The 13,485-nt window shown below is 34.8% G+C and overlaps 1 long non-coding RNA gene across 1 annotated transcript; it reads right to left on the reverse strand.

Moving 5' to 3' along the window:
* Positions 1–6,018: 6,018 nt before the first annotated feature.
* LOC113234224 lies at positions 6,019–7,087 on the reverse strand. The gene is made up of 3 exons (XR_003310779.1): positions 6,921–7,087; positions 6,690–6,804; positions 6,019–6,382 (listed from the first exon to the last, which is right to left on the reverse strand). It is a non-coding gene; the product is annotated as an uncharacterized LOC113234224 (long non-coding RNA).
* Positions 7,088–13,485: the final 6,398 nt, after the last annotated feature.

The raw sequence follows: 13,485 nt of genomic DNA on the forward strand, positions 1-13,485 counted from the left end.
TCCGTCCGAAACAATTACTGTCAAATAAGTAATACTTGACCAAATTATAACACGCATGATGCATCTTTTAATTTTCGATTTTCGATTTTCGATTTCGATTCGCTGTTAAAGCACTTGAAGTGGCGATCACGCAATGTACTGTTTAAAATTACAATTTTATTATTTATTAAAAACACGTAGATAATTATAATTTAAGCAAACTGTTCCCAATTGTTGAAAAAATTATATACATATTTCAAATTAATTATAAGTAATTAGTATCTATGTATGTTCGCACATATACAAACAAACAAACAAACAAAAAACTAACACACACACATACACACACACGCGCACACGCACACATGCACACGCACAGAAACGTACACATACACATACACACACATACACATACATACACTTATCCAGACCAACAATTACAAGTACAATAGCCAACTAACAATTTCATTTTAATTTTACTTTTCATTTTATTTTGTTTCTTACCCTTGCAAATATTGTTTATCTTAAATGCAAGTTGCAAGTATTGTATTGTATTCGGAGGTGGAAGCCTGGAGATCTGTCACACAGGTTAACACTTAGTACAGACTCCAGTCTTTTACCAAGGTTTTTCTTTTCTTAGTAAAAATTCAAGTTAGCTATTTATGAGTTTATTCATGTAAGGACCTTGATAAGAAACAATAAAGATTGTTATTATTATTACATCAAAAATCTAAAACAAATGCAAATTTTGTAATTCGCACACTTGGTGTGACTGGTCGCATCTGCTAATAGACAACTTTTAAGAAAGAGGTTTAAAAATTATACGAACGAATTTTTTGGGCCACTTTTTTATGATTAAATAGGAAACTTCACATAAAAATAATTTGTTTCATGTATTTTATATTATTTTTATGAGTTTCATGTGATAAAAATTATTACTAAGCAATAAATAATTGTCATACAGGATTGTTTTTGCTAATAATTTTATGATTATTAAGTTTCGGCAATGTGCTATAATTGCTAAAATTACGGTATTCTAAACTTCCTATCAAAATGTTGCCCTTACAATTTGTTTGCAAAAGGTTTGTATTTCGCAAATATGTAATGGGATATTATTATTATTGAGGTCATTAGCGCAAAAGTGGTGTTTCGGCACATTTTTGAAATATATAATTAAGTATTTTTTATACATGAAAATAGCATCCAATCATAAAATAATTATGGATAACTATTGCGCTGATAGCCTCAATTAATGTGATGTTTAATATGTGTATGTGAAATGTTGTATTTGTAAACCATAGTGCACAACACACATAATATTCAACTATTAAAAATAAAAAAATAATCAAAAATACAATATAAGAAACTTATTACGCAACGTTGTAAAAATGAATAAGTTTGCTTAAATTATAATTATCTACGTGTTTTTAATAAATAATAAAATTGTAATTTTAAACACGTTTTAACAATTTATTACATTGCGTGATCGCCACTTCAAGTGCTTTAATAGCTTGTTATGTTTCCACAACATTAAATGGAAACAATATATAAAACTTAATCGCAAAATAAATTTATCTTCATTTAAAGATATAGTGCATTTGGAGGGGTCTATGATTCAAAAGATCCACTCTGGTTTTAGTATTTTTTGCGCCCATTGCTGGCCGTAGCCATGTATCTATTTTCGGAGCCTTAACTCAAAATTTACGTGGGTAATTCTTGACACCCTTGCAAAGAGAATTTCATAGCGATATCATCCTAACCATAGTATAATAAGACACGTCACATTATGAATATACGTATTACTTGGAGTATGGTTTATGGTCATAGGTGTGGGACGCCATTTGTGTGCCACACACTAGGCTGAGCTGGCGGAAAGTATAAAAGGTAATATGTACCAGGACTCCGGCTCCGACTACCTATTTACAGCCTTTGGAGTCGATACCCTTGGCCCGTGGCGTCCCGGTGCCCTTCACAACAAAATCATATCCAAAAAATTAATAGACTGTCAGGGATACACAAGGACCGGCAGCTACCTTGCCCAACGCATTAATATAGCCATGCGCCGTGTACAGATACATACAATCGCATGAGACGACCAGCGTTATGCAACGCGAGTGCATTGCGAGATCATGCGAATGTGTGCGTCCGTACACGGCACGCGACAGCCGTGCAAACATAGAAATCGCGCAGCTACATTTGTATGGATTTACCATTCTTGTCTTATTTATATTATGATCTAACTTACAGTAGCAAGAAGTTTTGTAATATTGTCAGTACAGTCAGGGTTTATTAAGAAGCTACTAGCGCCTTACAAACGAAGTTTGATCCTAACTTTAACTAATCAAAGTCTAGATTGATACGATCTAGAAACTTATCTCTACGAGTTGTAGTTAGTTGGTGTACCAGGTCATTTTGGTCGAAAACTATAACATTTTTAGTTTTTGATCTAGTCTAATTTTGAATCAACATAATTTAACGGGAAGTTGACAAATCAAGAGCCTAGGGGTTCAGTCTTAAGTCATGTCTATTGAATGACACTATGTTTGATTAGTTTATGTCCAGAATAAAATCCAACTTCAATTCTTTGACGTGCGCTCGAAAGAATGTCCCCTTAAATACAAATTAAGGTGATACATTTCCATTGTAAATTGACACACGGCGTCATTAGTCGCTATAGCAAAACTAGGTTTAACAAGAGAAAGATTGTGACAGTGCGTCGCATACTTATAAGTACCTATTTGTATTAAACAACATAAGTATTAGACTACATCACATATGTTGCTCTGTTCCTGAAGCACCTGTGTTAAGGAAATCGGAAATTACGACGGTACCATAAAGACTCAGATCCGAGACAATATAAAACAGTTAGTTTTTTACATTGTCCAGGCCGGGGATCGAACTTGGGATCTCAGAGATGGCGACATCATGAAAAACTGCATGCAAGCCACTCCACAACAGAGGTCGTTGAAAATTTCGCTTTGTATAATTTTAAGTTTCCGAATTCGTCAATTTATAATTTTTGTAATATATGATATGAATATATCCAGTGATGGTTCAGGTGTTCAGTAATAGTATATATATATATATATATATATATATAGTATATTTTTTTTTTCCAGCTAAAGCGTCATATATTCTTTCAAAACTTAAACTTCCTGATCACAGCTCATAACACTATATCAAAACTGGTATTGGCTTCACTGTTAATCAGGGTTGGCGTAAACGGCATACTAGTTTCCAATTCTCCGTTATTATGAATAAACAAATTTAAAGTATTTTTATTTTTTTTGTTACTCCGATGCTGTGTGTAAGCAGACGTGAATAAGGTTTGAGTGTCAACCAAGTACCCCGTGTCACCACCGGTGAATTAACTTTTGTAGTCTTCCGAGAAACGATTGTGTCAGGTGTATATGTTATCGGTGGTACAAGTTCTTCCTGGGACAAAGCCTGATTTTGTTTTCCAGTAGTCGAGCTTAATTCTTCAGTCTCCTGGTCTTCTGCGATCGTTAAAGATATTATTATACTATTTGATGTCGATGTAGATGTATTAGGCGGCTCATATTCTTTAAATAACGGCGTTATATCCAAAGTTTCAGACGGAACTATAACGAATAGAACAGCAAAGAACACGAACATCGCGGAATCAGCGAACACTGGAATAACTGGTGTTTATTGACAAATTGTATTGCGGACAAAATGAATACGGTGCAGTGAATGGTGCTAGGTGCTATAAGTAATTTTATATAGCGGGCCACAACAATAATGTTTAGTTCTTTTATTATTTATTTATACGTATTTATTTAGGTGTATAATAGACCACACCGATATGGTTATAGTAATTCTACACATAACTCAACTATTCAACAATGGTTGATTGAGATAGCTAGAAACCGATGTAACGTTTGTTTGATTCTTTAAGGACAATAAAAATTACATGTTTGTCGTATTCTAAGCATTATTAAGGCGCAAAATATTCATTGTTAACCCATTTAATATAATAAACATAAATAAATACTAGACAACATAACATACGTTGTTCTGATCCCAAAGTAAGTAGCTAAAGCACTTGTGTAATGGAAATCGGAAACAACGACGGTACCACAAATACCCAGATAATATAAAAGTAATAAGTACATAAGGTAATAGACAAGTTTCTACACTGATCCAGACGGGGATCTCAAATGGCGATAACATGAAAACCGGTGTGTAAGCTACTCGACCACGAAGGCCGTTATTTACACGTCGCACATTCGGACACGGGTCTCTGTTCAGGCGAGGATTTAGACCCGCGGGTTGGGGACTTCCCACGTTTTCCGAGGGTTGTGAACCTTCTTGGACGTGCAGATTTCATCACGATGTTTACTTCACCGAAAAGCTGAAGGTAAATTTAAAATAAAATTTCATACATGAATTCCGAGAAACTCCATTAGGCTACCACGGCTTTTTTTAAATATTGAACAATTTAAAAAAATATTGATCAAAATTTAATTGCCTGACTTCAGATGTTTTTGTTTGTCCAAGATATGTTAACCCATTGTAATAATCCCATGCTGGCGTTGTTGAATAGAAGCATTTGACAAGTTTCGAAATTGAAATGCTTTCCTTTACCATTAAAAATACATACAAATTGATAGTCCAATGTGAGAACAGACAGTTCTGTATCAGTATATCAGTATATTCGTTTGTAAATAAACAGTTTGTGACGTTAAAACCTTATTGACGCCATAAAAGGCACGTACTAAAGTTTGTGTTACCAAAAACGAACAGAGGATCCCTCCACCTTGACTTTAACCATTATTGAAGGTATTGAAAACGAACTCCAGATATTCACTTTCAATATATTTAATGTGATTCGATGTAACTAATAATTTTCTTAGAATAGAATAGAATACGTTTATTTGCTAGAATATAGTAATTACATAGGTCTTAAGTAAAATTAGATACATTGTATTCAACCTGCAAGCAGATGTGCAAATATAAAGGGATTTAATGTTTAGTCTCTAGTTTCCAATTAATGTAATGAATTTGTGAATTCTAAGTATTCTTTATTACTATAGAAGCAATTTGTCTAAAGCCATTTTGTCAAGTGTAATTTAAAAGTATGTCTTTATGACAATTTAATTTCTTTTGGTAATTTATTGTAAATAATTATACACATATTGAAGCAGTTATTCTTATAAATTACTTTATGGCAACGAGGTTGGTGTAAAAGATTCATAATTTTGGCTCTAGTTTGCTTTTGAATGGTTTCACCACGTGTTTTAAAATATTGAGGATGAGAGTTCACAAATACGCAGATATCCCTAATAGGGATATGTATGGCTTTTTGAACAGCGGTTTGCAAATGTCATCGAATCACGCACCGCAAATTGCTCGAACACACTTCTTCTGGACTTTAAACGCTTTTTCTAAGACTACTGCAGGCTGATTTTAATTCAAACCAGAATCGATCCGATCGGGTAGCCCATCCGAGTCCCGAAATCAGAGCGAGAAGATGAACCTGATTCCTACTATATCTTTCTACTTTGTGACTTAAGTCAACTATTGTTCCGATTTGAAATGTTAAAAGTTTTCTTTTAACAATACAATTATGCGCCTCGACTCGGAAGAGACGCAGTTTCCTATCGTGAGAGGCAATCAAAATCAAGCTGCTGAATTGCCCCATAGTACAAGACCGTAGCTGAGCACGGACGAAGCGTAGCCGTGGTAGGCCGTCAACGCAGCTTCTCGCGAGACAGTTTAATTCTTAAATCAAATGCTCTATTTTATATACATATATAAGATTATTTTTGTAAAATACTAAAAACTAATTATTTATAAGTCGTTATTTATGATGTTAGTAAATAGCTCTGCGAGGCTGTTAGTATTTTACAGATAACCCTACATAATCATAATGGTGCTACTGAATCAATTGAGTTGTTCATTTACACAATTATTGCAAAAACTAAAGTATTGCAAAAATACAAGTATTACAAAAACACAAATATTGCAAAAACGTAAGCCTTTCAAAATACAAGTATTTCAAACTTGAAATCACATCAGTCATTGACTAAATTTATTTTGTTTATTGTTGTTGTTGTAGATTACTACGTGTTTTTTTTACTTTTCTCCTTTCATACTTAATTCTTATATTATTTCCAATTTTGAATTTTAGAGAACCATGTTCGTGGTGTGTAGTTTCTTCTATATCATCGTGAAATACACAGTCACAATGTTTTGGAGCCGCTTTAACGAACATTGTAGTGAAGAATATGGCTAGGAGGATTATTCGTAAGAAGTACATCGTGGTCTGGGAGCAGTAAAATATTCGAATAATGAGAATGTTTGAAATGGACGTCCTCCAGAAAGTGCTGCTTATATTAAGACCGCCACTATGCACTAACTTCTTTTGTGCTTGTTTGTCCTGTAAATGATTTCTGCGGTTATCATTGTCAACCTATATACAAACGAAGTGGGTTTAGAGCAAAACTCAGCATACTGGCCCAATGTAAGTGGACCTTCTGCAATATGCAAGTTTCAACACAATTTTAAAACACCAAAGTTTAAAAAAAAATTTTACTTATAATTATTAATAATATGATGATTAGTCAACTAAAATACATTTTCTGACTGACACCTAGGACATTCTATATAGGTCAGCTTTCACTTAACTAGGTTATTTTTTGTTTCGTTGCAAGTCTTAAAGTTATCGATATGAAGTGGACATGTACCTGCTTGAAACTCTATGGGTCTTTTGTTTCAGGCTACTTGAAAACTCTATGGAGTCTTCCAAGTTTGCTAATATATGTAGGTATCAGTTCGACAGAGCTACTGAGAATCGTAAATCTGTAAATATTAACAGAACAAATGAAAAGAAAAGTACCAGTAGTTCTGTCAACAGAACTGTACAACAGTAGTAATGGGAGTACAAGTTATTTAGTTTTGTGTTGTAAGAAACTTACGGTAGTGTAGCGGTGATAAGTAAGTCGGGCGTCACCCTGTTTTTTTATTAGCCTAATTTGATCGATAATCAACTCTCACAGTTCGTGCGCACATGCTGAGTTTACTTTTCATACTGAAATAATTAATCACGTCTTATAAGAGAACACCGGATCGATGCATGGCAAGTGGAGGTGTATGTACGCATTGACTGTGGTTGGTATTATACCTATTAATTACTTATACATGTGATAATCCTTTATTTATACATTTTCTTGGAATATTAAATACTAATTTAAAATAACCTAAACTTGTTTTCTACTAAGTAAGCATTTTTTAACAAAGAAATGAAATATCAATTTTATGTCTTGATATTTTCCTTCCATGGAATTAATTTATTTTTTATAAAATTATTCCACTTGTTTATTATAAATATTAATAAAAGATCAAAGGTATTTTTCTTTGTAAGTGTCTGATCTTTGTTGAAATGAAATATCAGTGTACCAACTCACGAATCTTAATTTATAATATTAATATAATCAAATGAGAAAATTATGTATTTTAAATATTTGTTTAAGTAAGTTTTAGTTTATCCTTGGTACTTTTAATCCGGCCTTTTTTAAAAACATCTCTGACCGAGATATGTATGTGCACCGAAATCTAGCTCTCCTTATGCCCCCAACTACAGCTCTTTAAATTAGTACCGTAAATCTAGCAATAACAGTATAGAATATCGAGTTCTTAGGTTTTCGCGATTGTTACACATAAAAAATTAAACTATTTTTCCGGATTTAAATCGCGTATATTTGTTTTTTCAAACAAACCAAAACGTTTCGGGCCTTTTACAGGTCTCATGGTCACGGTTGACTATAGAATAGTTTCTATCTATATCTATCCTTAAAATATTATTTTCTCTACTTCTTCAAAAAAAGGAGGAGGTTCTCTCTCCCCTTTTTATAAAGTCGTTTAAAGAAAAAAATCATAATTTTTTTTCCGCTTTCACTACCCTTTTCAAGCCTGCAGTAAAAATATTTTTGTTTGGGATAATTTTGTTGGGGCCCATTTTCTCCAGTATTTTGAGTTAAAATTTTGAATAATAGACAAAAAAATTTTTGTACATTTTTCAGGAGAGTTATACTGCTGACTCTGTACAAAACGATAGAAATATTGTCAGAAAACATGTCGCAGGTAGTTTACATATCTTTTAAAGAATCGTCAATCAATATCAGACCAATGTGATGGATTATGGTATGATAAAAGTTATAAACTTAGTCGTTATATAGATTGATACAGAGATGGTATAAGTCACCACAGGTAAATTTAATTTACACTTCTCCAAAAGCGAGTGCTTTAGGTTCAATTGTTGGAGTTGGTATAAACTGGCCTTGGGATAAAGTCTGAGGGTCGTATTCCAGAACTCTACTCAATAGTCAAGTCCTGACTTGAGTATTGAGTAGAGCAGTGAGCACTGAAAATCATACTCAAGTCCTTGCCATTAGGGTCGTATTTCCAGCGCTTGAAATCATACTCAAGTCTGCTCAAATCCTGACTTGAGCATTGAGTAGAGTTCTGAAATACGACCCTGAGTTTGTTATCCCATGGCGCTCATTAAAGTCGTGCTGCATTTTCGAGTGTCCTGATTCTGTGGTCGTTAAAGATAAATTTGATATCGCTATAATGTTTGTTATAAAAACATCTAGTTCCAATCTTATATATTTTTTATAATACCAAGAGACGGGACGAACAAGTCATGCGCCTGATAGTAAGGTACACGCCTGTCCATAACAGTAGCAGTGTTACTCAGAGCTTTAAATCGCAAAGATCTGACGGGCACCGCCACTGCGCCCGTTACCCTGAGACATAAGTTGACAAGTCCCATGTACCTGTAAATTCACCAGCACCCTTACCCTTCAAGACCGGAACACAATAACGCTGACATTACTGCTAGGTAGCAGAAACAGGTAAGGTGGCAGTACTAACTTGGACGAACTCTTTCACAAGGAGTTCTACTGCTACTAAATTATATCCTCAGTTTTAGATGGAACTGTGAGTTTGCTATTGAAAGCAACAAGTGGAACTTGAACCAGTAGCCATTGTAATCGGTACAATAAACAGCTCTAAGTGTTGTAACAATGTCCTGTTTTATAGCGGACCACAGCAGTAATAAGTTTATTGTTTAATAATAGCCATTTATTTCTTACAGTCTTTCTACATAATTCAATTACTTAAGTTAACAATAGCTTTTTAACACGACTATGAGCTGATGTAATATTTTATTTTATAAGGGCAATAAACATTAAACTTTGGTCATACTTGAAACATTATTAATGCGCATAAAATATTAAATAATAATAAATTATTAAATTCAATCAATTTGTCCTAATCTCATGTTATGGTCAGTTGGCAAAACCGGTTGCCACTTTAAGGCAACAGACACTGGTTCGAGTCTAGTCGTATTTGAAAGAATTTTTCTTTGTCTCTGTTCGAACTTTGTATAAATAATAATAACATAACTAGTGTAGTATTTACATTTTTATTTTTTTACGTAAAAATTACTCCACTAGTTTGTTATAATTATTAATATAACGATCGAACACTCTGAAAAAATTTTTTCGATCCGGGAAGATTCGACCCGACGTCTTCTAGTAAACCGTGCCAGACGCTATGCTAACTAAGTCACCGAACGAACCAGCGTACCTCACGATTTTTTCTATGTGCAGTATTTTCACAAAAAATGAGTGATTATCACGGTAATAAAAACGTCATGATGATATTCAATAAAAATAAACATATTAGTGACTTTGAGAAATAGCGCAGTCGAGGTAGCGACGTACTATTCCCAGTCAATATTATCCTAAAATAAAAGAAGCAACGACACGATAAGAAGAAGAAAAATGCAATTGTACTAGAGTGTTTACGTAGTAGCATTAGAGCTCCCTGTGAAAGAGTCCGTCCAGGGAAGTATTGCCACCTGCCCTATTTCTGCTGCCAAGCGGTAATGTGGGCATTACTGTGTTCCGGTTTTGAAGGGCAGGGTAAGGGTGCTGGTGAAATTACACGCACAAGGGACTTGTCAACATACATATGTCTCAGAGTGACAATCGCAGTGGCAGTGTCCCTCAAATCTTTGCAAGTGGAAGCTCTGAGTGGCACTGTTATTGTTTGAACAGGTGTGTCGCTTACGACCAGGTACACGACTTGTTCGTCCCGTCACTTAGTACTTAATTATGAATACATCGTTTTTTTTTAATAACGCTCACAATCAACATAGCCCCGCACTAGGGAAACCCTGTGTCGCGGGTGCCATGGACACACATATAAACAACCACAAATTACACCCAAACTCACGAGAGAAATAAATGTAGGCTATACAAATATTTCTCTCGGCCCGGGAATCGAACCTGGGACCTCTGCGTGGCAGTCCGGCAGTCAATGGTGACCGTTCGGCCACAGAGGCAGTTATTGAAGATTATTGAAGGCAGTTATAGAGGTAGTGATTGAAGTCGCTTTACCGATATGAAGTTGTGGTAGATTATTATCGCGAACGTTTTTTTCAGAAAATCCAAGGGAAATGGAACTTTTGTAGAATGCGCCTCAAATATTGTCGATTATTCAATTATGGCGCTGCTAAAGACGCCATTTGTGTGTGTTGTCCCCAAATCACAGACTTTTACCGCAACGCTTTCTTTACAAAGTCTAAGTCAATGGAATCTTTCCAGAGTACGTACTAATTATAATGGGCATTATCGTTGTGTGTAGCCTGATCACATTGTTAGATTACGTACTATGTAACGTAAAACATGTAGTGGAATTAGAATACTTAATAAGTTAACTAGCCCTTGAATTTTGATAAAGTTAAATAATATAGGAAATTCAGTTGAAGTGAAACTTGTAGCTAATTTGAAATTACAATTAATAAACTCAATTAATATCATAAACATATAATTAAACATTGATTTCAACCATTATTACCTGTATTGCTAGCTGAGGTGTTCAAAATCAAATCGATTAAACTAACAACTTTTTATACTCTAATGTATGTACAAGCATAATGACCCTACTGAACAAACTGGATAGTAGTAACCAATAACAATTGTCACTTTACACAACAATTGCAAAAATACAAGTAGTGCTTGTATTTACAATACTTGTCTTGTGAATCTTACAATACTTGTGTCATAACACAAGTATTGCAATCTTACGAGTACTGCAATTACACATGTATTGCGAAAACACTATATGAACTACATAGTATAATTTTAACACATTGAATAAATTGATTATTACTTAAACAAAACGAATATAAAGACTAGATCCAGAAGGATTAAATCCTTCGTACTTATCTTTTGCACTGTTTCCAAGTCTGAATTTTAGTTGAGTTTCGATTACTTTTGGTTTCTTCGGTTTCTGTTGTATGGCTTTCAGTGTTTCGTTGTTGAATACATAGTTACAACGTGCTGGAGCCGCTTCAACGAACATTACACTGAACCAGCTTAAAAGAACTGAAACTACGAGAACCGCTCTCGTGAGGTCCATCGCAGTGTGGAAACAGTACAATGTACGAAGGGAATTGCTTGAAACTTATGTTCTCCAGAAAATTTTGTTTTACTGCCTCTTTGTTCTTTATTTCCTTTGTGTATGTTCGTCGTGTAAATGATTCCTGCTGTTGCGGTGAAATATCGCAACCATCGTCACTCTATGTAGATATGAATGAAGAGGGTCTAAAGCAAAAATTCGGTACGCTGGCCCAATGTAAGTTGGGTACTTGAGACGTTTTTGCAATTATGAGACCCGTCTTCAATATGCAAGTTTCGACTCAACAGTTATCAATTCAATGCAAGTGATAATTATTTACTAAACTAATGCTCTTGAAAAATCGATATACATTTACGGGTGGGAATCGAACCTTAGATCTTCAGCGTAAGGAGACAAGCGTTCTTCTTTACTAGGCTATCGCTGCTTTTATGTTTTAAAGAGTATCCTGAAGATGCAGTGTTATTTTGTTTTACTTGGCAAGAAACTCATGTCGAGCCCGTTTTTATATTAGCCTCATTTGATCGATATACAACCCTTCCGCGACGTGCGCACGCGCTGAATTCACTTTACATACTGAAACAAATTAATCACGTCTTTCATAATAACACCGGATCGTTTCTCAGGAGGTGAAAGTTTGTGTACTTATTGATTTAACAACAATTATGATTGGTATGTACCTATTATTTAGCATACATTTGACAACTTTTTATTTATATTTTGTATGAACTTAAAATAATGGAAATAAGCGCTAATCATTTGTTTCACAGTAAGTGACCATTTATCAGCAAATAAATGAAATATAGTGTAAACAATATCGCGTTCTTAGGTTTTCGCGATTTTCACCAATCAGGTGTCAGAAACTGTCACCTTCCCTATTTCTAGCACCAAGTAGTAATGTGAGCATCACTCCGTCCCGGTTTTTTTATAATATCAAGTGACGGGACGAACCAGTCGTGCGCCGGATGGTAAGCTACACGCCTGTCCATAACAGTTGCAGTGCCACTCAGAGCTTTAAATCCCATAGATCTGAGAGGCACTGCCACAGCGCCCGTCACCCTGAGACATAAGTTGACAAGTCCCATGTGCCTGTAATTTCACCAGCATCCTTACCCTTCAAAACCGGAACACAGTAATGCTGCCATTACTACTTGGCGGCAGAAATAGGTAAGAAGACAGTTTTTTAGTTTATTACCTTAGACGAACTCTTTCACAAGGAGCTCTACTGCTATTAAAGGTTTAAAGGCTAAGGGTGATCGTGAAGTTACTGGCACACGGGACTTGTAAACTTGTCTCAGGGTGACGGACGCAGTGGCAGTGCCCCTTAGATCTTTGCGATTTAAAGCTTTGAGTGGTACTGCTAGGGACAGGAGTGTCGCTTACCATCAGGCGTACGACTTGGCCGTCCCGTTATTTGGTATCATAAAAAAGAACAAAAACATATAATACCTTGACCAAAAACACTTTATCTAGCAATTTATAAACTCCGGTATTAGTCACAGTTTATTACTGAAAATTTCCCCAACCAAAAATATGTTCGCGGTGCAGTTGAAAAGGGTAGAACAAAGCTGAAACATTGTGACATTTTTTCCTGACATAAACGTACCGTTATCTACCCTAAACAACCTAATACTCACATTACTGTTTGGCGGCAGAAATAGGTAAGGTGGCAAGTACTTGCCTGGACGAACTCTTTCACAAGGATCAATATTGTTAGTAAAAATTGGCGATTTTATGAATCAGATTTGTTCATTGCAGTCGCACATTAGAATGGATTAGAATAACTGTAAAGTCATATAATCAAATGTTGAAAGTTGAATCTTGTACGCAAATATTCATTCAATTATGGAGTAAATTTACATTTAAACAATCCCGGACGAAAGGAATTATTCAAATTAGCGCTTCCCAAACTAAGAGATGCAATAAGTAGTATTTTTTTTGAGTGTGTAATGGAAGATATAACAACAAGTAATCTATTTTCACTTCGTATAACAATATTTGATATAATTTCTAAGGATATAATCACTCACTGTATATAATCAACAAAAGGCATAA

The sequence above is a fragment of the Hyposmocoma kahamanoa genome, unplaced genomic scaffold, assembly GCF_003589595.1.
Source record: "Hyposmocoma kahamanoa isolate Upper Pololo Valley unplaced genomic scaffold, ASM358959v1 81822, whole genome shotgun sequence".
In the NCBI taxonomy this organism is placed as follows: Eukaryota; Metazoa; Arthropoda; class Insecta; order Lepidoptera; family Cosmopterigidae; genus Hyposmocoma; species Hyposmocoma kahamanoa.